Here is a 22206-nt window from a genome sequence, read left to right on the forward strand (position 1 = left end):
TATTGGAATGCACATTCTCCCCCTTAAACCATTGCTAGAAGCATAAAACTTCCCATGACATGCTGTATTGGTCAATGTATCTCTGTAAGAAGGTGCTTTGTATCTCAGAGGTAGCATAAGAGCCATTAGATGAGGGTGTTGCTATGGTAACTGCTCTTTTTTTTAATTGAATAGCATAGTAAGTAGTCTTGTAAAACCCACCAACCCGTAACTTGCTGGTGCCCTGAGGCAGCATTAATGCAAGCACCTTTTCTTTGTCTTATTTCCTTCCTAGAGAGATGGAGGTATCTAAGCATAAGCTACATCCTTACAAGGGTAGTAAACTGTGCCAGGAAAATATGTCCAGCTGCCTCTAATACAGGAATGGTAGACAGAAGGTCAGGTAAGACTTAATTTCTAGGACACTTTATAAACCATGAAGTCAGGTAGACAGAAGACTCTACCCTTCTCTTGTAGCCAAAATCTCTGGTTGCCGCTGTTCCGTCTTTCACTTCTTCCACACACAAATTGAGACAACCCCCCACTACCACCACCACCGCTGCGCCCCAGGCAAAGGTACTGTATTGCAAACAATAAACTATCCAAATAAAGCTTCTAGTATACCAGCCAGACTGGATGAGAGGACTTTTGGTGGGTGTGAGATTTACAATTTCTGCTTCTGTCTAGACATGTGTAAAGAATGACTCCTTCTAAACCTCCAAGGCTTTTTGCTCATGTAGGCCCCTTTATTTTCAGAAGAGTGATGATCTGTTTGACTTCTGAGGTGGATCACCCACCTGGATCTTTGACTCTGCCTGTTCTTGCTGCTGTTCATGTTTTTAAGTGAGTAGCAGAGTATTTTTGTAAGTGCAAGTGTACCAGCCTTCCTGTGAGCAGGGAGATTGTCTCCACTGGTGAAGTTAAGATTTGTTAAATTTGGTCAAACTCATAAATTTTTGAACTTCATCTTCAAAGCTCTCTTTGTCTCTGCTGACAGGCATGTTCCATCATAGGTTTGCTATGAGATACTCTGTATTTGGCTGTATCTCCAGTTTCAGTATCTTTGCACCTGCAACTCTTTCCTGGAGTCACAGCCAGACTGTACTTGATCTGACTGAACTCCACGTATGCACTTATTCAGAAAACCGTTGGCCAAAGGGGACCAGGTGACACCTCTGTCACCCTCCACTTCCCAGCCCAGCCCCTCAGCCCAGTTGTGATGTTTAGGTGCAGCTCAGGGAGGTCCTGCCACTGGTTAACCAGAACAGTGCCCACGCCAACCTATGTCAGCTGGGACTCTCCGTATACCTCAGTGTTGGGTCACCTTTTTATGCGTATAATTCCCCAGGATCAATCGTCGCTATACTATCCTGTGCAAGTCCACTGAATGGAGCAGTTCATTGTGATGAATTAGAGACAAGCTGGCTTTGATGCTGAAAATATAACTAACTGTAGGGCCTCTTTTGTTTTGGATTTTCATTCATACGTTGTCCAGGGCAAAGCCCACAACTGAGATCTTAGGAATCCCCATTCAGGTACTGCTAGACAAGGGTGGTGCTGACACAGATTTTTTTTGAGACAAGCATGGTGTTCTTTACCTTAAAGGTTTCCTGGTCATCTAAAAGTTCTCCTTCAAACATTTCATGGTTTCAGTTTTGGCAGGGCTCAAACAGATGAGATGCAGAACTGAGGCTTTTTTTACTCACGTCTCTCAAGAAGTTCTCAAACCATCTAATATGTGCCAGTGGGCTTGAGCTGCCCAAGTAATACTGCTTTTTCCTAAAGTGCTGCTGAGGGAGTGAGCATTCTGCCACCTTCTCAGCAGAGGCTATGTCCCAGGCTTGGCAGGGCGGCCCTCCAGTTCTCAAGCAGTTGTTCCACTGTGGGAAAAACAAGTCAGAATTTATTGGGCTAGACAGTGTGTGCTGAGTGGGGAAAGAGGAAGTCCTGCATTCCAGATTTTGCTCCAAGGCCTGCCAGTGTATTTTGTTCAATGACATTTTGATGTCAAAAAAAAAAAAAAGAGGGTAGGCAGAAATGACACTGAATAAAACTCAGCTTCAGACAGCTGTTAACTTTGGGTATAGCAGAGATGGGAGCTGAACAGTGTGGCTAGGGCCCAGGATCTGTTTATTAATCAAAAGTGAGTAAATTCACCCTGCTTCAGAGAATTGATGTGAACTTTGGGTGGCACATAAGCTATTTGGGAAGTTAATTTCCCCCTAGAAGGAAGTTACAGTCTTCAACCAAAGGCAGAGCATTGGCTTGTGAAAAGTGACTCATTTTGTTAAGGTGGCAAAGGCTTTTAATTTGTTTTGATATTTTTTGTCCCATCTAGGATAAGTCCTTAAATGGAATTAAAAAATAGATAAAAAAAAGAGGAGGAAATGCTTGACATGCACTTGAGGAGCCTGGATTTGTTCAAGTGCAGGCATGGAAAGTCTGAGTGATCTTCACATTCAGATCACAACTTCACTGTAAAGGAAAGGTCACTTTTGCTTGTGTTCCAGGGCAGCCTTTCTTCTTTCGTCCCCTTGGTATGAAATCTCCTTTTGTATTATTATGGATGTACCTTGGTTTTGAACTTTTTCCTTTTTTCTTTTTTTCTTTTTTTGTGCAGAGCACTGATGTTTCATCTCTTAAAAGATTTACCAGGGGAAAAAAATATATATATGCGCCACCGTGGAAAAGCATGTCTCTGTTCATACCTTTGCATTTTACAGGAAAATATGTCATTCCTTTCAGATCCATGAATTAAGATGCACTATTTTTTGCTGAAGGCTATTTTAAATTAGGCTAATAAATTGCTGCTCTCTGCCTTGCGTGATAATGCATTACATTATCTACTGATGTACACGTATTGTTTGACTCTAATGGTGTGGAAATTAAATGTTAGACATGGGCCAGATGTTCCTATAGATGAATATGAAGTATGACTCTGTCGTAGCTGAGTCTCAATGGGACAGAAGGTAGAATCTGAGGTTTTCTGAACAACAACAACAAAAATCTTAAGTGGGTCACTCATGTCCACATCCAAGATCCAGTCCAAACACTGGGCTACTGAGGACCATTAACAACCTGAGCTCTGTTTGTTGTTATTCCTCAGCAAGAACTAGCACCGTTCTTATTTCAGATGCTTCAGTGATTATAAAGCCACAAAGAGTGGGTTGTGGAGATGGTAAATGTTTGCCATCCCTGTCAGACTGATAGAAACAGCTCGAGGTGCATCGCTGGGATTCACAAACATTTTGAAGCTCTCCCTCTGCCCTTCCCCCTCTCCCTGTGTATTTTCATATAGTGGCTGAGGGGGCAAACAGATGTACATTACAGTGAATGTTAATGAAGGTCCCCACTGGCATCTCCTCTCTGAAAAAGACGGGGAGAAAAGCTTACAATCTCCCTTGCAGGGCTAAATTACCCAGTGACTCATAATCTAAGTACCAGCCGAATGTTGCTGAACATGGGTATTTAGGATATTTGATAATGATGGACAGGGGCACTTTCAAAATTGCTAATAAAATGGCTTTGCTTTGGGAATGTTCTGACTTGCTACAGCTCACTAGCGCCTAAAAAAAAGCATAACCATGAGTTTAATTACGTGTGTGTGTGTGTGTGTGCGCGCGCATACACATTCATATTGTGTGTGAGAAGGGAAGGAAGAACAATTTTTACATCACTGGTAGAGGTGTGCAAGCAAATTAGAAGGACTTTTAAGAATAGCTGGTTGGTAATGCATGGATACCTTTCCACTGAATGACAGACAACTTTTTTTTTTTTTTGCCAGCCCTACCAGCAAGAGTGGCCCCCTTTGCCCAGCTGTGTCCCATAAGGGGATGTAATGAGCAGTCATTTATGCGGCAGAAGATATGTCTGGCTTGAGAGCTTTGAGGTGCTACCATGTCCTGATCCAGCCTCCTGTTGGGGTAATATTTCTGCAAAGGCTTTGGGTATATGCTTGTTTTCATGTGCCTGAGCTCTTGCATACCCACAGGGCTCAAATTGAGGGCCAGGCATTACAAGGAGGGGGCCAATCCGCAACCCTCCTGTGAACATCAGGCTGACAGTGAGCTTCGCGCCAGCCACCTCTATGTCTCCCACCAGCCCTCTGAGAGCATTGTGGCATGACGGGGCAGGACGGGCCTGCAGTATGTCCTAGCGCGGCACCCTCAGGCATCACTGTGTGCGCGGCTGCCCAGCGAATTAGCAAAGAGATCGCGAATGAACCAGAATCCCTGTCTGGGACGATGCTGAAGAACTGACCCCAGGTGAAAGCCAGCATAAAGTCTTTAGTGTATGATTTTTAGAGAGCGAGGCTTACTCTCCATCTAGCTGCTGTGTTTCTCAGGCCTCTTCAGTGGCAGACACCATCAGATACGCTGGAGAATGTTTTCATCACAGCTAACAGAGGGCTATCCACATTGCTTGTAACTGTTTTTAGCACAGTAAACATGTAAACCAAGTGCCTGGGGGGAAAAAAAGGCAAAAAGAAAAAAAGCCTGTCTTTGCAATAGCTGATCATTTTTAATTAAATCTTGATCTATCAATCTAGCTATTGTGTGAGGGAGCTCTCTCCCCAGCCCCAAATCATTTAGGATGTGGCTAACTTGAGATGGCTGCTAGCTCTGCATCCCCTCACAGTGGCTGAAGTCAGCTGGGGCGCTCCTGCTGTCGCCGGGAGGACAAGGGACAAGGGCAGTATGTTCCCACTGGTGCAGCCTCCGTCGTAAGGCTCACAGTCGGAGACGGTCTGTCACAGCCGGGAGTGGGTTTCTGGCCAGAAGGCAGTGAAGTCCCTCACCTCAGTTTAGTCTCCCCGATGAAGATGGGGTTTTAACAGCTGGGTGCCTTTGGCTCCTCGGCAGTTGACTGGGTACCAAGAAGCGTATGGAGATCTGCCTGCACTGCTGCGGTACCAGGTCCACCGCCAGCCACACAGCGCTGCTTATTGCTTGGGGGTGCAAGATGCCACAGCAGGTTGTCACCTGCTGCGATGGACACCAGAGCATGGGGCACTCCTCCACCCCAGACATCCATGGCTCTCCATGGCTGGAAGAGAGTGAAGGGGGCTTGAGTGCCTTTTGGTCTCTGTTTGGGCTCACGGATTTACACTTTCTAATGAAACCAGACCAAAGAACTTTCAAATGTGAAAGTAGAGAGAAAGAGGAAGGTTCATTGGACAAAAATGTGATATGTACTATCTTCTAATCTTTTTTCTCCCTGAATCAATATTAGGCATGTGGATCATGAATGATGAACAACAAAAAAAATATGTATATAATGACAGTTGCCAATTTTCATACCAGCCTTTGGTCTGAGTGGAGGCGGGAGGAGGAGAGAATGGCATGTGTCCATCTGCATTTCAGGAACAATGATTCTGAAACCTGAAATTATTTCCTATTTGAAAATAATGCTTAAATAGATTTTTACTGACAGAACCAATTTAGCTCACTGTCAAGTCCCCAGCATCCAAGCTCTTGCACTTGCAAGCTTCTTCTCTTCAACACCACTTGCACAACAGTAAAAATTATAGTTCAGATTTAACTGAAGTTGATCACAAGGTAGCTGGAGGTATGTGTGAGGGACAGAAAGTGGGGGAAAGAGAGACACAGGGACTAAAAACATGCATAGAAAGTGGGAGAAGGGTTTTAAAACCTGAAACTGTACAAATCTGTGTTTCTTCTTAGCATAGCTTATTTAACAAAGGCTAACTAAATCAATTTATTCTCACACATATGCTTGCACATGTATTCACACCAGGGATGAACCAGAACTGGACACCCATCTTCCCCACCATGGGCGATATTAGCTGAGAACTACTTCAGACGTGAGTTGATATTCTAATTTTTTTATAAACTACCCCTGTCACTCAAAAGAACTATGACAACACACAGGGTTGGGATTAGGGTTGTATCCTCCTTGTATAGACTCCAAGAAGCAATGTTTGCCTGTAGCTCTCACTAGACATTACTTCTGTCCTCTGTGTCCTCACCATGGCCTACTCACAATGTGCTTTAACTCTTTTCCTATCCCTTTTGATGGGTAAGCCAGCCTCAAATTCAAATCTTAACTGTCTGGCCTGGGCCCACCACTAATGCAGGATATGAGTGCTAATAGGAAATTCCTCTTCAGAAGTCAGTAAAGTGGCTCTCAGCTCCATTATGCTGCTTTCCCTTCAGGATCTGTGCGTACAACCACACACAAGCCTGCCAGAAAATATTTGCCTTGAAAATAAACATGATAAACCTTGATTTAATGTTCACAACTGTTAGCTCTGTTTGAGAGGAGTCCAGAGTAAATACTGTGAGATAACTGTGACAGAGAATACAAGAGCTACCTGCCCTTACTGCATTAATAATACTCCGGCAGGGAGTTCTTCTGGCATCCCTGTGCATTCACTGCTGGCCAGGCCATGCGGAGGTCCCGGAGGTGTTGCCTGCTGCCCCACACAAACACCTCTCATCTAGGAAGCAGGGGAGGAGATGTTCCCATGTTTTCAGCTTTACAATCCCTGGCACTCTTGTGATGATTTCAATGATGTCACAAAGGTGAATGACTGATGCCTCCAAGGCTCTGTTATATTAAGGAGTGTGCCGTTACAAAAGGAAACTGAGGCGCGAAGTCAGTTAGTCATGTATCTGGGTATACAGCAGATTAGCTGCAGTGCTGAGAAGGGCAAACAGGATGACTTAATGTGCAGCTTTGCTCCCTTAAACAAGCAGCCAAAGCTTGTCATCTGGCCTGTGGCACTCAGGGTCAGAATGGAGACAGTGCTATTTGGACCAACTATAAGAGCACCTGAAGTGGCCCTGATTGCCTATAAAGGCATCTTATCCATCTCATAACACCTCCCCGGTTATAACATGGGGTTCACATTATATAATAATTAGCTATATTACTGCAACTCATGGTTCAAAGGACTGTGGATCTTCACTGGGAGGAAACCATAGCAAGCCAGTAGGATCTGTTCAGATTAATATGTCTCAAGAAACCATCAGGTTTTCCACATTCACATAGTAGCAGGAATTTTGGCAACAGTACCTTCCATTTACTGTGTTGGAAAAAATGTCATCAGTTCTTAATTCCATGGAAACTACTAAATTAAAAGTCCTTAGAATATCTGGATTCAGTGGAATTTAGGGCTTGATTCTGCCCCTTTCAGTTGAATGGGCATATTGCCTTTGCACTCTGAGGGACAAAGACTAGCCCCTGCTTAAAGGAACTTCAGGCTAGGTACAAAGCAGTCTATGGTGATAGAGAAAAAAAGCAAACCTCTTAATTTTCGTGTCAAGGTGAGCTGCTGACATACGGGAAACCCTTACTTTGCTACAGGTCTCTAAATTCAGCTTTCCCTGAGGTAGATGGATGGTCTTTTTATGTATTTCTCTCAAAATTGTGCATCTTTGCTGGTTGCATAAATTAAAGTGATGTGATTGCTGTCCTTTGTTATAGTGACTTCTTACAGCACCAAGGGACTCCCACAGCAGCAAGGGAATAGTAGGACGTGAATGTCAGGCATTTTCTTTGCCTTCACCAGAAGCAGGTGCCCAAAGCTCCTCTACAGGAGTATCCATCTTATTTGTGACAGAGCTGTGATGGGGCTGCCTAAAATATGTCTGAATGCTGCTGTACATGAAGTGTGCAGTGCCAAAATGCCCACTTCATACGATTTTCTCCTTTGTATCTGTGCTTTCCCAGTCTCTGCAGAGACTTCTAAGAAAATTCTTAAATGAGGGTTTGGCTTTCCTTTTTGTGATGTGGCCCTGTGGCCAAGAAAAACTGGGCCAAGATCTCCAACATCACACAGGCTACCACCGCAACATCTGGTTCGAACAACTGCTAGCACACGAAGCTGACCACATTTGAACTGGTAACCCAGCTGACTAGTCACCGCTCACATAAGCCAGCCAGCCTGCCTATTACTTATATCTTTAGCTGGAACCATTACTAAATTAAAAATGGTTTGACCACTCCCATTACTGCAGGAAGTCAAGACCAAGAAGAGTTTATACGGAAAGTCACTGTAAATCCAAAAAAAGCCCCTACCCTGACTTGTACTTTTGCTCTTCTGTTTTCACTTCAGATTCTTGACTCCTGATGAGTCATAACATATGCACAGCTCATATGTGTGAAGTAAGTCAGCTCTTCTGCCTTTCCCCTGCTACAGCTGCTTCCTTACCCCTACATATCATTCCTGTTTCTACACCTCCTTCACCAAAACAGTCTAAGAAAGAAAGTAATGAGCAAAGATCCTTCTGATAACCACCAGTGCTGTTACAATAGCCGCATCATTTGGTGTGAATTTAACCTACAGCTTCAGCTAAGGACTGGGAACCTGAGCTCTGACTGATGATGTGAGCAATCTCTCTGTCACACTAAGCTAATCACAGCAATCCAGCTTGAAGTGTCAGTGCAAGATGGACAAATGCTAAATGGAAAAACAGATGGGTAATAATAAGATGGGTAATTATTTTATATTGTGAGCCTATCAAGAATTGTTCACTAGTGATGAAATCTCTGCAAATATAGCGCTGCATATAGATCGAATATGGTCTTCTCATTTCAGAGCTGCTACATGAAATACTGAACAGTGGTATCCTCTCTGCAAATATGTTTTTGTTAAAAAAGTTGACGTTAAACTTCTCAAGAGTACCAAGAAGTGCTTCAAGTTGGATCCCGAGCCCCAAATATTGGATCTCTGTCCCACTGAAGATGACTGACAAAATGCTCCCAAGCACCCTTCTCCCCATAACTCAGAGCAGCCTTGGGTACACAAAGAAGGAAAGGTTTCATCTGAAGGAGCGAGTTCAGTGAGCTTGGATGGGAGATGTCACCAGAGCTTTGGTTGTTGTGTAAAGTATAATGGCCTACTTCTGGCAGAGGAAGTAAACAGAATTAGTCTGTGAGCTTATCCCCTTACAGTGGCTAAAATGTTTTCTTCCTGCACTCTTTCACCTCTTCATTTCTGACCAAATGCCATGCCTCTGCCATCTCACTGCTGTCTGCTGCTCTCTTCTCTTCCAGCTCCTTCTCTTCTCTCTTTTCTTCCAGCTCCTCATTTCAATTTTGCCTTCTCTCAGCTGTTCTCCTCTTGGACTTGTTGTGCAGCATGCCATTATGTACCATCACGTATCCTCTCTCCACTGTATAGACTCCACTTAGTACTTGTAAGCTCTTCCTGACAGTTGTCCAGCAGCAGTGTTTCCATACCAGCACTTTATTCTTTGCCCCTAGCCAATTATGGGCATTTGTTTGCATTTGCACAAGGCATAGGCACATTCTTTTTTAAAGATCTTATCCCACAGCTATGTCAAGTTCCTAACACCATTTGCATCATCTAAAATGCTGCATTCTTTGTGGGTGAGATGAGAGCCTGCTGGCTGCTTACAGCAACTGATAAAATGACAAACACAAGAAACCTAAAATATAAAATTAAACCCTGACAAGGCATCCATCCATGAGATAATCCTTGCCTTTGGTCTACCACTAATCTAAGTACAGAGAAATGGGCAGATTTTGTTATCTAACAGCACCCTTCTCAGAGAGATGTATAAAGAAGCTTAAGAAATAGGCCTCGCTGGGCAGCACACTGTATAGCAGCAGGAAATTGCGACTCCAGTGGTGGGGTTGCCACAGTATCTCACTGGACTTTGGGAACACCATCCCTTCTCCTAGGTTCCTCTAAACTTTCACCATCTTCAAAGAGGTGAGATAATCTACTCAGAAATGTTTTCAACTGAGAAATCCTAATGCCTGTACAGAAACTCTATTTGTTGCAAAGAAAGGTCACTTGCCCAGGGCAGGGCTGGACTTCCAAATGACTATTGAGACTATACTTCTTTCTTACAGGAGTGTGGATGATGCTTTAGTTCATCTCAGACTCTCCTGAGCCTGTGTTCACATTTTGCCTGATCCTGTTACTCAAACCTGGACTCAGACACTTGGCTGGTTTTGTGCACAGAGCAGCCCCCCGCACATTCTCCTGCAGCCTCTGAAGTCACTATTAGCTGGTACTCCCATTCTTCTGAGGGGGCAAACTGGCAGCAGTAGGTACAAGGAGGGCACAGACAGGAAGAACGAGGAATTCCTGCCTGAGCTTCAGCATGCAACACTGTAGGGAGGGAGACTCAACCATTTGTGTCTAGGATCAGCCCTCACTGCACTGATGTCAATCTGTGCAGCTGGGTCCCTGCAAACACATTTCTTTCTCAGGTGCTTTGAGCAAATTCCTGAATTTCAGAAAAAGCCATGCTTGGAGAAGCAATGTAATGTAAGGCAGCCAACCCATACAACATGCATCAAGCCACTCATATGGGAGTGCCAGGCAGCTCCTTTTAGGATGGTATGTTATTAGGGGTTGGAGAGAGATGTATCTTAACATTTCTAGCAGTGACTCACAGCCTCTTTTGTGACAGGTCTTCACATGGTGAAGAGACCAGATGTTGACATTAGGCCTGCTAAAAGACCATGCAGATGAGATGGCTCATCTCTAGTCTCATCTTCACCCTTTATGGATGCCCCAGCAGTCCAGGTGCCTTGCCACACATAGGTGGCATTCAGCTCTCGGGTGTCATAGTGGGCAAAGTCTGCAGACCAGACTGAACTGGCCTGTCTGGTGGATGACTTTTCTTTAGAGGACACACAGGTCATGTTTTCTGCCAGGAGGATCTTCCCATTGTAACATACTGCTTTCATTTGTTCAGAACTTTACCAAACTTTAATTGTTTGAACTGAATATATTTTCCTTTCCTGTTGTCCATCCAAAGCTGAGGATCTGGGAGAAGTTCAATTAAAATACTTCAGCTTTTTTTTCATTTTGAGATTGAAATCATGGAAAACTGTTTGTTTAGGAAAAAAGAGATCTTCATTAAGATACTCTAGTACTGTGCAACTTGGAATATCTGCCTTTGGGATGTTATGGTGGATAAGCTTGTTTGCCATTTTAGTGGACATTTTCCGAAATGTTGCAAGTTGTATCTATTTAAAACAAGAATCTTAATGCGTTCATGTTGGAGAAGACTTGCTGAAGCTTGGAAAATGAAGTATCTGAAAAGTCCTGCTTTCAGTGCCTTCCTGTGAGGATACTTCATCCTCTCACACCTAGAGCCCAAATTATATGGCCTTGCTATCAAGTGACTGGGCATCTTCTAGCCAGCAATACAGCATAGTACTTCCTTTCAATTGCTGTAGGATAATGTGTTACTGCCACTAGAGCACAAAGCCGGGGGGCCTATCTCTTTCAGTTCCCAGTTCTCCATCTACCCATACCCACAAGAAAGAGTGAATGGGATAAGGAGGAGCTCTGGGGAAAGCTTGAGTGAGGGAGACAATTGCAACTGTAATTCCAGTATTTTTTCATATTTTAATCTATTTGACTCTTGGATCTTCATAGTCTTTCCTTATGGTGTACCTATGTGCTATCCATTTAAATATCCTTTCTATTTACAGGAAAATGTAAGTCAGGAGAGTAAAATAAACGCATCACTTTCTTTGCACTGTAGCTTTCTTGAAGATTTATGAAATTGTCTGTCACAGTTCCTTGACAAGGCAAACCAGATATATTACTATAGTAACATTCAAAGTTGGTTGCAGGGAAAATAAAATAATTCAAACTAAGGCAATATTTGCTCAAATAACATGAGTCGTTTGGATTGCATATTCCCAACAACAGTGACGAAGGGGAAAGTTCTCAAGAAAGAGTGGCAATATGTCCCCATTTCATACTTATGAATCAAAAAGTTCTCACTGACAATCTAGGAAACGTCAGATAACACAAAAGTGGAACATATATTCTTCTTTAGCAGGCTTAAGACATGCGCTAACAGTGGGCCAAATTCATTTTACAAATGCTTTGGATTGCCTCTTGATTTCTGTAAAAGGTCCTCTTTATAGCAGTGAAATACATGCACAGAGGACTCACTGCCCTTTGGATCAAGCTCTGAATAAATAAGACACCTCAAAGATCGTCTTGAGGGATTGGGGATATGCAGAAAGAATCTGAGAGCAGAATTTTGCCCTGCATAAGAATATGGGATAAAATGTGATTCCCCTACCATGGAAGGATATGTAATAATAAAAATAAATGCAAAGCTTCTGTGCTCCTGAAGACCTCTGAGCTCTTAAACAAAATACAGCTGAAAACAATGTGCCAAATTCTGTTCTTTCTATGCGGCTCCATTGATGCACAAGGAATACAAAGACAGGGTCTGACAACAAGAGATTGCCAGACTGCAAGTGGGAGCCAAAGAACCACAAAAAGTCAAGGTTATGATTTTCCATGCAGAAAGACTTAGGGAGACTCATGTTCTCAGTGATTTCATTTTAGACAAGAGGGAAAGAAACAAATGGAAGAGAAGACTGTGCACATCTCCTCTCTAACATGCGGTATCAGTCTGGCTTTGTACAACGGCAGCTGAGGGAGGGGCAGGAGATGCTCCTGGGGAATATAAAGGCCTACGGAAAATGAAGTCATATCAGGCACAGAACCATCCATCTCTCAGCGCTGGATCTGTCTGCTCCTAATACATGTTACATTTACGTAAGAGAGTGCAAAACACACTTTGCATTGCATAAATACGTTCAGATAAATTGTACCTTGGAGAAGATGCCTTGCCCCCTAAAACAAGGAATGGCACTGGTATAAAGTTGATTTGTCTAATGACTGCCGTTCTTAGCCAACAGGAGAGCCTGATTCCAGGTAGCTGGCTGCTTCGGTGGAGGGCAATGGCAAGCATTTGTCTGAAGGGAGGAGAGAAAGGAGATGAGCAAAGGAAATACTTGTTCTTTTACCCTGTAAAATCCAACCCACCCCTTTAAGAAGAAAAAATTTAAAAAATCACTTCAACAGCTAATGTAGCCAGCTCTGAAGTAGGAAAGTTCAAAGATATTGTGGTCCTATTACCTAAATTTTAATTAGCCTGTGGGTAAACAGGGAGCTTTGAAGTTGTCTACACAGTATTTTTCATGTGCCCTGTTGACTTGAAGAGACTAAAGACTCCAGCAACATTCAAAGCTGCCCTTTGCACATGTGTAAATGAGTCCACAAAGTGCAAATGTGGTGAGTTAGGTCTTAGCCTGAAAGATTTTCTTAAGGATGTGCATGCTAGTTCCAAAAGAAGTTCCATGTAGACCAGTAGGTCTCCACGGAGTAGCTGTGAAGGCAGTAAGGTTCCCAAAGTGCTGAGACCTGCCCAGCTGTTCTCTGTACAGACCCTGCACAGACCGCTGTGCTGTAGGTTAACCCAAGATGTTCTGAGCAATAAAATAGTGTAAGCGATGAAATACCTAGTTTTTGGAAAAATTAGGTTGTGTTCATTTCCATGAAAATCTCTGCTTTGGTTGAGCTACTTCTGACTTACAGCAAGAGATGAATTTGACCTGCTCTCTCTTTCTCATCTGTTAGGTTGCAGCTGTGCCCTCTAGCACTGTGTATGTATTCCAAGCTCATCTAGATGTCGAAACAGAAGCTCAGATTAGATGACAAGCTTCCATTCTTTCTGTGTGCTGCCAATACCTGGTTGTCACTATAATGGTATTAATTATCTTTTATTTATAGCGGAACATTGGGAACTTCCATTTTTCTCTTTTGATTTATTTGTAGGACAACAGGTGCACTACTTAAGCAGGTGTATGGATGTGTGTGTATGTTGTGAGTTTGCTGATAGGCACAAAACATCTTTAGTAAATTATTACTTTTATCAAAGCTGCCATTATTTTTATTCTATGCCTAAACTTAATTCCCCAGCTGTTAGCTCCCACAGTCCATTATTTGCCTGGTAACGCAACTGCAATAATGCAGCTCATAGGTACGGACCTCTCCTCTCACCCTCCAAAAACTCCATACAGAAAAAACATCCCTACACCAGCCACTCTGCTTCCAGTTTCTGAAACTAGGGAAAGGTACTGAAAATGTGTCAACAGTTTCCATTGGCAACTGCTGCAGACTAGCATGATACCAGTTCAACAGCTGACATGAAATGCCTTTCCATATGTAAAGCTGTGCCTTAAACACACAAGGGACACTAAGAATAAACTTTGTACTTTCTTTTTCTTTTGTTCAACAGCAAATGAGTTGTGAAGAAGTGCTGGATGCTTTAAAAATGCAGTTATAATTTTGGATCCAAGCTGTGAGAACACTCATTGGAGACAACTGTTCTCTCATGGGCTAGCCTTGAATAAACAATCACAGCTCTGTGTGATATTACTTCTTAACCAGATTCTAGCATTGAGCTGTTGCCTTGCCATGGTTACTCGCCTTTTAAACCAATGTTTCTTTTCCTTCCTTTTTGCCAAGATTCCCGCTTGCTTGGCAGTGACTCATTCTTGTGTGAACTTTTGCCCTATTTTAATCTCCACCAAATTTTTAGACTAAAAGAACCTTTCACTGATATCTTTTGTTGTCCTGAATTTCTTTTCTGTTGTGTGAGAACTTGCTTGGGGACTTGGCTTATGGGAGTGAGCTCAAGTGACTGTCTTCTCCTGAGTGTCCACCAGCTGGCAGGCATCCGTGAGGAGATTAAAAAACAAAGCCACAACAGTACAAGACGGTAGCTACTCCTGAAGTAAAATTAAATAGGAAAGAAGGACACACACATATACACACACAAACTACCAGGTCATTCACTTGAAGATTTACTTAGGCTTGTCAGCTCCTGAGCTTGCCTCACTTGCATTCATCTGAGGATAACACTGTTAAAATCCATGTAACAGCATCACTCTGCCACATGGGGATCTGAGGCCGAATCCCTCACTTGTGTTGCGCTCCTGGAGCTGGCGGAGCACCAGGGTCCTGTGGATCTAGGCCTGGGGAAAGGAAACATGTTTCCAGTTTTTCCGGAGCAATTCTCTAGATAGCCTGGATGAGCCAAACTGACAGTTTCTGTTGACAGAGTAAAATGCCTCTATCAGAAGAACAGATCATCTTGAAATGCCTCAACTTTTTTTGTTATGTGTTTTGTCCTATGCAGAGGAGTCTGAGGGGAGAAAAAAAAGGGGGGAGTACAGGGACATTCTGAAGGCTCTCTCCAAAATATTTTTTAAACATATAATTGACTAATAGTGTTCCCAGTGGTGAAAGAAAAACCCACCATAGCATTCTCTTACTTGCGCCCATTCAGTCTCTTATTCTTTGAAAGACATGTCACTGTGTGGCTGCCTATCAAAAAACACAAGCATGCATGTATAATACACGTGCATACATATGTACGCAAACCCAGCGACAGTCTAATTACTATTTGTCACTGGGGAGAACCCATTTTTCTACAGGAAGCATAACTGGCAAATTTCTGGTGTTAGTGAAAGCAAAGGTATTGCTATTTATAAATCTCTCAGGCTGAATCACTTTTGGCTGTTTTTAATGTAAAAAAAAGACCTACTTCAAGCCTCCAGCACAACAGACCCCTTTGGCGTGTTGTATGGAGAATGAACCAGGGAAACATCATGCTGGCATGTGAATTATACATTCTGACAGACAAACTAGGGACCATGATTTACTCATCTTTATTCTCAGACTAATAAGACACTGTATCCCAGACTAACATATGCATGATGCCACTTTTCCACCACTTAAAATCTTCTAATTGACATTTGAATGTACGAATAGCATCGTTACCTCTTTTTTTAAAAAACTTAACCTTACCAATATTTTTGTATGTTAGACTTTAAATGAAGTCAGACAATTAAAAGTCTGTGCTTGCTCACTCTTGTTTATTAACTTTTGGACAGCAATTTTCTTCACAGTGGAAAAATCAATACTTTAAGATAAAATTTCTAACAAGAGTTCCTTTCTCATAAAATTTTATTGGCAATTTAATGTTTCATCTGTATTGAAATGGTAAAATGTAAAGAACCATCCTCTTTTTTGCTAGTAAAAAGTCTTTATTTGCTTTGGAACAGAAGCAAGAGAAACATTTTCACCTGAGTTCAATCATTTCCTACTTCCTTGATATTTCTTCATATGCAGAGAAATCTGGCTGACTGAAAAATCACTAGCTAATTGACTGGAGTATGCTTTATATGAGAGTATTGGTTATAACCTGCTAGTCAAACTCACCATGTCTCAGTTGGGAGTAGGCACTTTGTAGAAGGCAAAAGTGCCTAGCCACTGCGTTTCAGTGAATCAAGTCATAACCTTGGGGCAATCTACCCCTTTATGCCTAATGAACAAACTTGTAGTTGAGTCTAGCTGAATTACTGTATTTTGCTGTAGTACATGGACATCAGCAACTCACTGTACTCTCTTGGGCACTGAGGGGAAGTAGAAGGGCCCACTGTGTGCTACTCATTCCTGGACAGGAACACAGGCATTTCTATTGGAAAGACGTGGATCCTTGCTCATAACAAAGCAGGAGACAGAAAAGAAAGGTTGTTCAAAGCCTTGCAGATGGGTTTGCCACACAACAACAATAATGCTTTGCTCTGTTCTAGGCTCTCCCATCTGATGATTTCAAAATTTCTTATATACCATTCAGTCCTCAGAAGACCCCCAAGGTGGGCATAAATACCATGTGCATGCTGCGTGCCAGGAAGCAGGGTGCATGCTTATTTATTAGGTTAGAAACTGGTCTTCCTGGTGAATGGAAGTCCCCTTTGATACCCGGCTGCTACACGGTGAGCAAAACTAACACAAAATAGTAGGTTACAGTAGATCATCACACACAGCCACATCTGCCATGCTCTGTTGCCAGCAGTGTGGATCCCACCACATAACAATAAGCACAAAATCTGCCCCACAACATGAAGGCACAATAATCTTAAAGTGCTGGCAAAATGCTTCATTCTGCTTCACAGCTATTCTGGTAGTAAGTCAGACTTGCAAAGCAGATGTACCTCAGCCTTTGGGAAGGAGCTTCGCCATACAATGCTGATTTGAGCCCCAATTCGGAGTGTCACTTTCCCACACGGAGTAGTCCCTTGATCTGTGAGGAGAGCCTATGACTTCTACAGGGACTACTTGCAAAGGACAATGCGGCTCAGCAGGCTCTTTGTAACTGTGTGGCCTTGACACATTCATCAGTAACAATGACCCCTGTAATCATTTACAATGCCTTTGGGCCTCAGTTTGTAAAAAAGCACTGCTATGCCAATCCAATAGGAGAAAATCTGGCATGGTGGTGCCTTTAAAACCAGAATTGTGAAGCATTATTTGTATCGAGAGGTAAAATAACAAGAATTGGGAAGAGTGAGAAAACACGAAAGGAAATAGACTTAAGGAAACAGAAGCTGGAAGTAATCAATAAATCATAGAATAAAGTAAAGAGAGAGAACCTTTAAAGTGCCCAAGCTTAAATGTCAAGAGTATTAGAACAAAACAGCTTGAAGCAGAGGAATGTGTGACAGAGGAATATACTGAAACTTTGACAGGAAGTAGACTCACTTCTGAGCATGGAAAAGAGTACAGACACTAAGGACAGCAGAGAAGAAAAGTATAAAAAATTAGGAAAGCACATATGTCCCTCTTCCTTAAATAGTTTGAATGTGCAGGATCAATATTATTTTTCCTAGAAAAATCTGAGGAGTAAAGCTAGAAAGAAGGCATCACAATACTTACAAGGATCAGCTTTAAGCTATGTGATATGCTGAGAATGTGTTAACATATATGGCATGAAGGTAGGCCATCAGTATTGCAGTGTGATAGAATGCTGCTTACATTGTATTACGCCAAAAAGAAACCGAGCCAGCCAAGGCAGAGCTGTTACATTTATTCCCAGACAAATTCACACAGTTAAAATTTAGGTTTTTTTCTAATGACATTGTTTCAACGGTGCACTTAATCACACAGAGCTCTAGGCACATGCATTTGCCCTGCTGAAATCTATGTATATAAACATACACTTAAAGTTAAGCTGGTACTCAAAATATTTTGCCAAGCTGAAGCCTATGTGCTGATGGATTACCTAGTTAGCTGTAAATTGCATGGTTACATCTGTTTTTGGCTGCTGGCTCAGAAACAGACACCTATCCCCTTTGAAACAAGTTTACCATGACTTAGTCACATAACACAATAGATCCATCTGGCACAACATGCGTGTGCATTGAAACCAAAATTTTCTGTTCAAAAGGGTTTGCAGTCAACTGAGCAATGACGGCTTATGCTCCCCTCAGTAGAAGCCTATATGGGAAGAAACAAGCACACTTGGATGTCCCTTGAAGAGCAGAATTTGGGAAGCCCTCACAGAGGCTGCTGGGACATCTGTCCCAGTGAGAGGCAGACAAGCCTCTGGCCCTGTGCTTAGGCTCCTGTGCCCCACTGGTGGCCAATATTGCTGCACCAGTACTATTCTTGACCAGACTGGTGGCATCGCCTGCTGCAAAGACCTCTTGTCTGGGCCCACAGCTGGATGGCTACTATTTCCAGACTGTTTGTGTCAACTTAGGATATGGCTGTAGTAAAAAATCCTTAAAAAGATGCACTCCCAGGGTATTTGTTCTTTTGGTAATAAGCATCACCTAAAATCCACGTGGACCATTCAGTCAGGAGCAGTAGAAAAAAAGCACAGTGAATTGCTTGTAATGTGTTGTTAGTTTGAATCAGGAGGCAATATTGATATGGAAAAAGAAAAGCTTAGCCCACTTTTAAGAGACTTCATTAAATTATCTGGCCCTTTTGCTGCATGCAAATGAATGACTGTACTGATGCGTAAGAGTATTGTCAGCAAATAAACACTTAAAACTTCATGCTGTTAACACTTGCGTTCATGTTGCTAAGCACGCCCACTGTAAAAGAGATGTTTCCAGAAACCTGATCTGTCTGACATAAGTGGAGTGCTGAGTCAGATAAAAAAATGTTATCGCAAATCTAAAGCCTGAGTGCTCATTTGACAGTGAAGGATTTTGTGGTATGCCTCAATGAGACATGTAAATTTTCACTCATAATTTTATGAAATCTCTCTCATTCAAATTGTCAAAGTATGACAGGCTTGTTAAGAACATCAAGGGGTGACTGGTCCTTCATCTTCTCGCTCTAGCTCAACTGAATGATCGATAAACAAACTAAAACTGACAGCTATTGAGAAGATAACAAGAGTTAAAGGACATACAGAAGATGTTTCTACCCCTCCCTGTCTAATTCAGCCTAAAGAAATTGATATTCCATTCAAGAAAAAATTGGAAGAGCAGAAAGAACAGTAGCATAGACACGCTAACTGATCCTGGTATTAAGTCTGACTGTTCTGCCACCAGAGTGGCACGAGGCAGGGCAACTAATGTGACTAGGGGCCATCCATTATCTTCTGTTTCTAGGGGTCTAATGTAACTGGACACCAAGGAGCTGGGAAGCCACTGCAAGAATAAACATGAAAGGTTCTCAGAGCCTCCCCAGGATATGCATAGTGCCTTGACAAATTTGATGCTAAGTAAAACAAAGCAGAATCTCAAGCCAAGGTCTTTTATTAAATATTTGACCTCCATTAAAATTTCAGGATATTTTTGGTGATGCTAGCTCTCATTTTAAGTAAATTCCTTCAGCTGTGTCCATCTCTTAGTTGCTGTGAATTTCTCATTAAAAAAGGTGATGCACATGAAATTTTTTGGTTTTTTCAGTGAACATCAATACTTGCAAGCCAGTTTTGACCAGGTGCACTTGAAACCTCATTCTAAGAGTTAATCAGGGAACCAAAACATATTACATGAATAGATGGCTAATTAGAATGGCCCAGTTTTTGAACATTAGATCAGCGTTATAAAAATAACATGCAAATGACATGCAGATGAAGAATGCTTCCAACCACAGTATATGAAATACGTTACTGGGGGGAACCCCACACAGTCCGCTCAGGGACAATTTGTGATCAGGATGTCAAATATCATTAAATAAATGATTCATTAGAAGTTATTCAGCTCCCTCCAGTCAAACCAGCAAGAACTATACTGAAGTCGCCTCACGCTTGGCCAGCCTGAAGATGAGATGAGAGGGTGATGATGAGATGACTGGCTCAGTGAACGATGGGAGAGCAGTGTATATTATTTATTTTGACTTTAGCAAGGCTTTTGACACTACTGACCATAACATCCTCATTGACAAACCAATGAAGTACAAACTAGATAAATGGACAGTGAAGTAGACTGAAAACTGACTGAACTGTCAGGCTCAAACAGTTGTGATCAGCAGCATGAAGTCCAGCAGGAGGCCAGTCACTAGTAGTGTACCCCACAGGTTGATACTAGAGCCAGTACTATGCAACATCTTCATTAGTGACCTGGATGATGGAACAGAGTGCACCCTCAGCAAGTTTGCTGATGATGCAAAACTGGGAGGAGTGGCTGATGCACCAGAGCGCTGTGCTGCCATTCAGAGGGACCTTGACAGGCTGGAGAAATGGACCAATCATAATCTCAAGTTCAGCAAAGCAAAATGCCAAGTCCTGCCCCTGAAAAGGATTAATCCCATGCACCAGTACATGCTGGGGGCCGAGCAGCTCTGCAGAAAAGGACCTGGGAGTCCTGGTGGATGCCAAGTTGACTGTGAGCCAGCAATGCACCCTAGTAGCAAAGTTGGCCAGTGCCTCCTGGATTGCATTAGGCAAAGCATTGCCAGCAGGTGGAGGGTGGTGATCCTTCCCCTCTGCTCAGCCCTGGTGAGACACACCTGGAGTGCTGGGGCCAGTGCTCAGTTCCCCAGTACAAGGGAGAGAGGGACCTAATGCAGTGGGTCCTGCAAAGGGCCACAAAGATGCTTAAGGGCTTGGAGGATCTGTGATACAAGGAAAGGCCAAGAGAGCTAGGACTGCTCAGCCTGGGGAAGAGAAGGCTCAGGGGGATCTTACCAGTACATATATATATACCTGATAGGGGAAGTAAAGAAAATGGACCCAGACTCTTCTCAGTGGTACCAAGTGACAGGAGAAGAGGCAATGGGCACAAACTGAAATACAGCAAATGCCATTTAAACTTAAGAAAAAACATTTTTACTGTGAGGGTGGTCAAACACTGGTGCAGATTGCCCAGAAAAGTTTGAAGCCTCCATCCTTGGAAATACTCAAAACTTGAGTGGACACAGCCCTGAGCAACCTGCTGTAGTTACCCCTGCAGGGGGTTGCACTAGGTGATCCCCTGGGGTCCCTGCCATCCTCAGCCACTCTGTGGTTCTGTGATAGCCACATCTTTCTGTACACCTTAGAGATATTGGTATACTGAATGCCTGTTACTTTCATTCTAGGAATGGCATATATTACCAGAGGCTTTTCCAGAAATTGTATCAGTTCATTGTCATTTCTTTGATGTACAAGCTGAATTTACAACTCTATTGCCATTGTTATTTTTCCTGTTTCTTACTTCCACTTTGCAGAATGCTCTCTAATGAATAAAGCCTATAGTGTATCTCACATAATGAGAAAAGGTAAGAGATGATTATCCTGTTTTGGGAAAGAGCTATATTAAAGCTGCATTTGTTATCTCGTTCTGCTGAGTCAGCACAAGCTTTCCTTACTCTCTTTCTCAGTACTTTGCACGTTGGGTATATACCACAGTGTCGTCTGTATCCACACAATGTTTAAAGGTTGGCATTACTATCCTGTGGTAAGAGATTCTGCATGGTTACACAAGAGAAACCAAGAGAAATCAAGAAGCTTTCAGGAGATATAATTTCCCCCCAGTTCATCGAGGCAGCTGTTCATCTCTGGCTATCACCGGTGGTGGATATTTCTTCTGGGTACCACTAAATAGATGGATTACTGCTCCGTCCCTTGCGTTCAGCCTCATGTCAATTCTGAAAACTTGCAAGGGTGCTATACAGAGATCTCAACTATGTCCTAGAAAAAAACGTCACTTCACTTCAGAGAGAATTTGGAGTAAAATTGATACTTATGCTTGGGAGAGGGGGGAAGCACAGGCAGCAGGGGAGAGAGAAACACAAAGCTCACAAAAGACATCAAAATGGAGTGAATCCACTCTTGCTGATGCAGAGGCCTTGAGGAACTCAACCTACAAATTATAGCCCCATTACCTTGTTGCAAGAATGGGAGAAAAACCACTCATTAGTACAAAAGCATCATAGAGCCATTCAAACATACTGAAAGCTTTTCTGAAAACATGTCTTTTGTGGAACTATGGAGCCACAAGCAATTTTTTTCCAACTTTCTTTTTTTGCCATTCAATTTTCCCTGCTATGTTACCTGTAATTTAATGTTATTTTATATATATATACACACACACACACATACATAAATATAAAATAAATATGAATATGCATGCATGTGTGTATGCATGAATATAACCATATGAGCATATGTTTGT

The 22206-nt window shown here is 42.5% G+C and overlaps 1 long non-coding RNA gene across 1 annotated transcript in view; it reads left to right on the top strand.

Moving 5' to 3' along the window:
* Positions 1-21812, top strand: part of LOC112991217 (uncharacterized) — a 53772-nt gene extending 31960 nt beyond the window's left edge. Inside the window, exons 6-9 of the long non-coding RNA XR_010387815.1 lie at positions 3764-3902; positions 5737-5803; positions 8060-13507; positions 14040-21812. This is a non-coding gene — a long non-coding RNA (uncharacterized LOC112991217). The remainder of the gene's footprint in view (positions 1-3763; positions 3903-5736; positions 5804-8059; positions 13508-14039) is intronic.
* Positions 21813-22206: the final 394 nt, after the last annotated feature.

The sequence above is a fragment of the Dromaius novaehollandiae genome, chromosome 2 (genome assembly GCF_036370855.1).
Source record: "Dromaius novaehollandiae isolate bDroNov1 chromosome 2, bDroNov1.hap1, whole genome shotgun sequence".
Lineage (NCBI taxonomy): Eukaryota > Metazoa > Chordata > Aves > Casuariiformes > Dromaiidae > Dromaius > Dromaius novaehollandiae.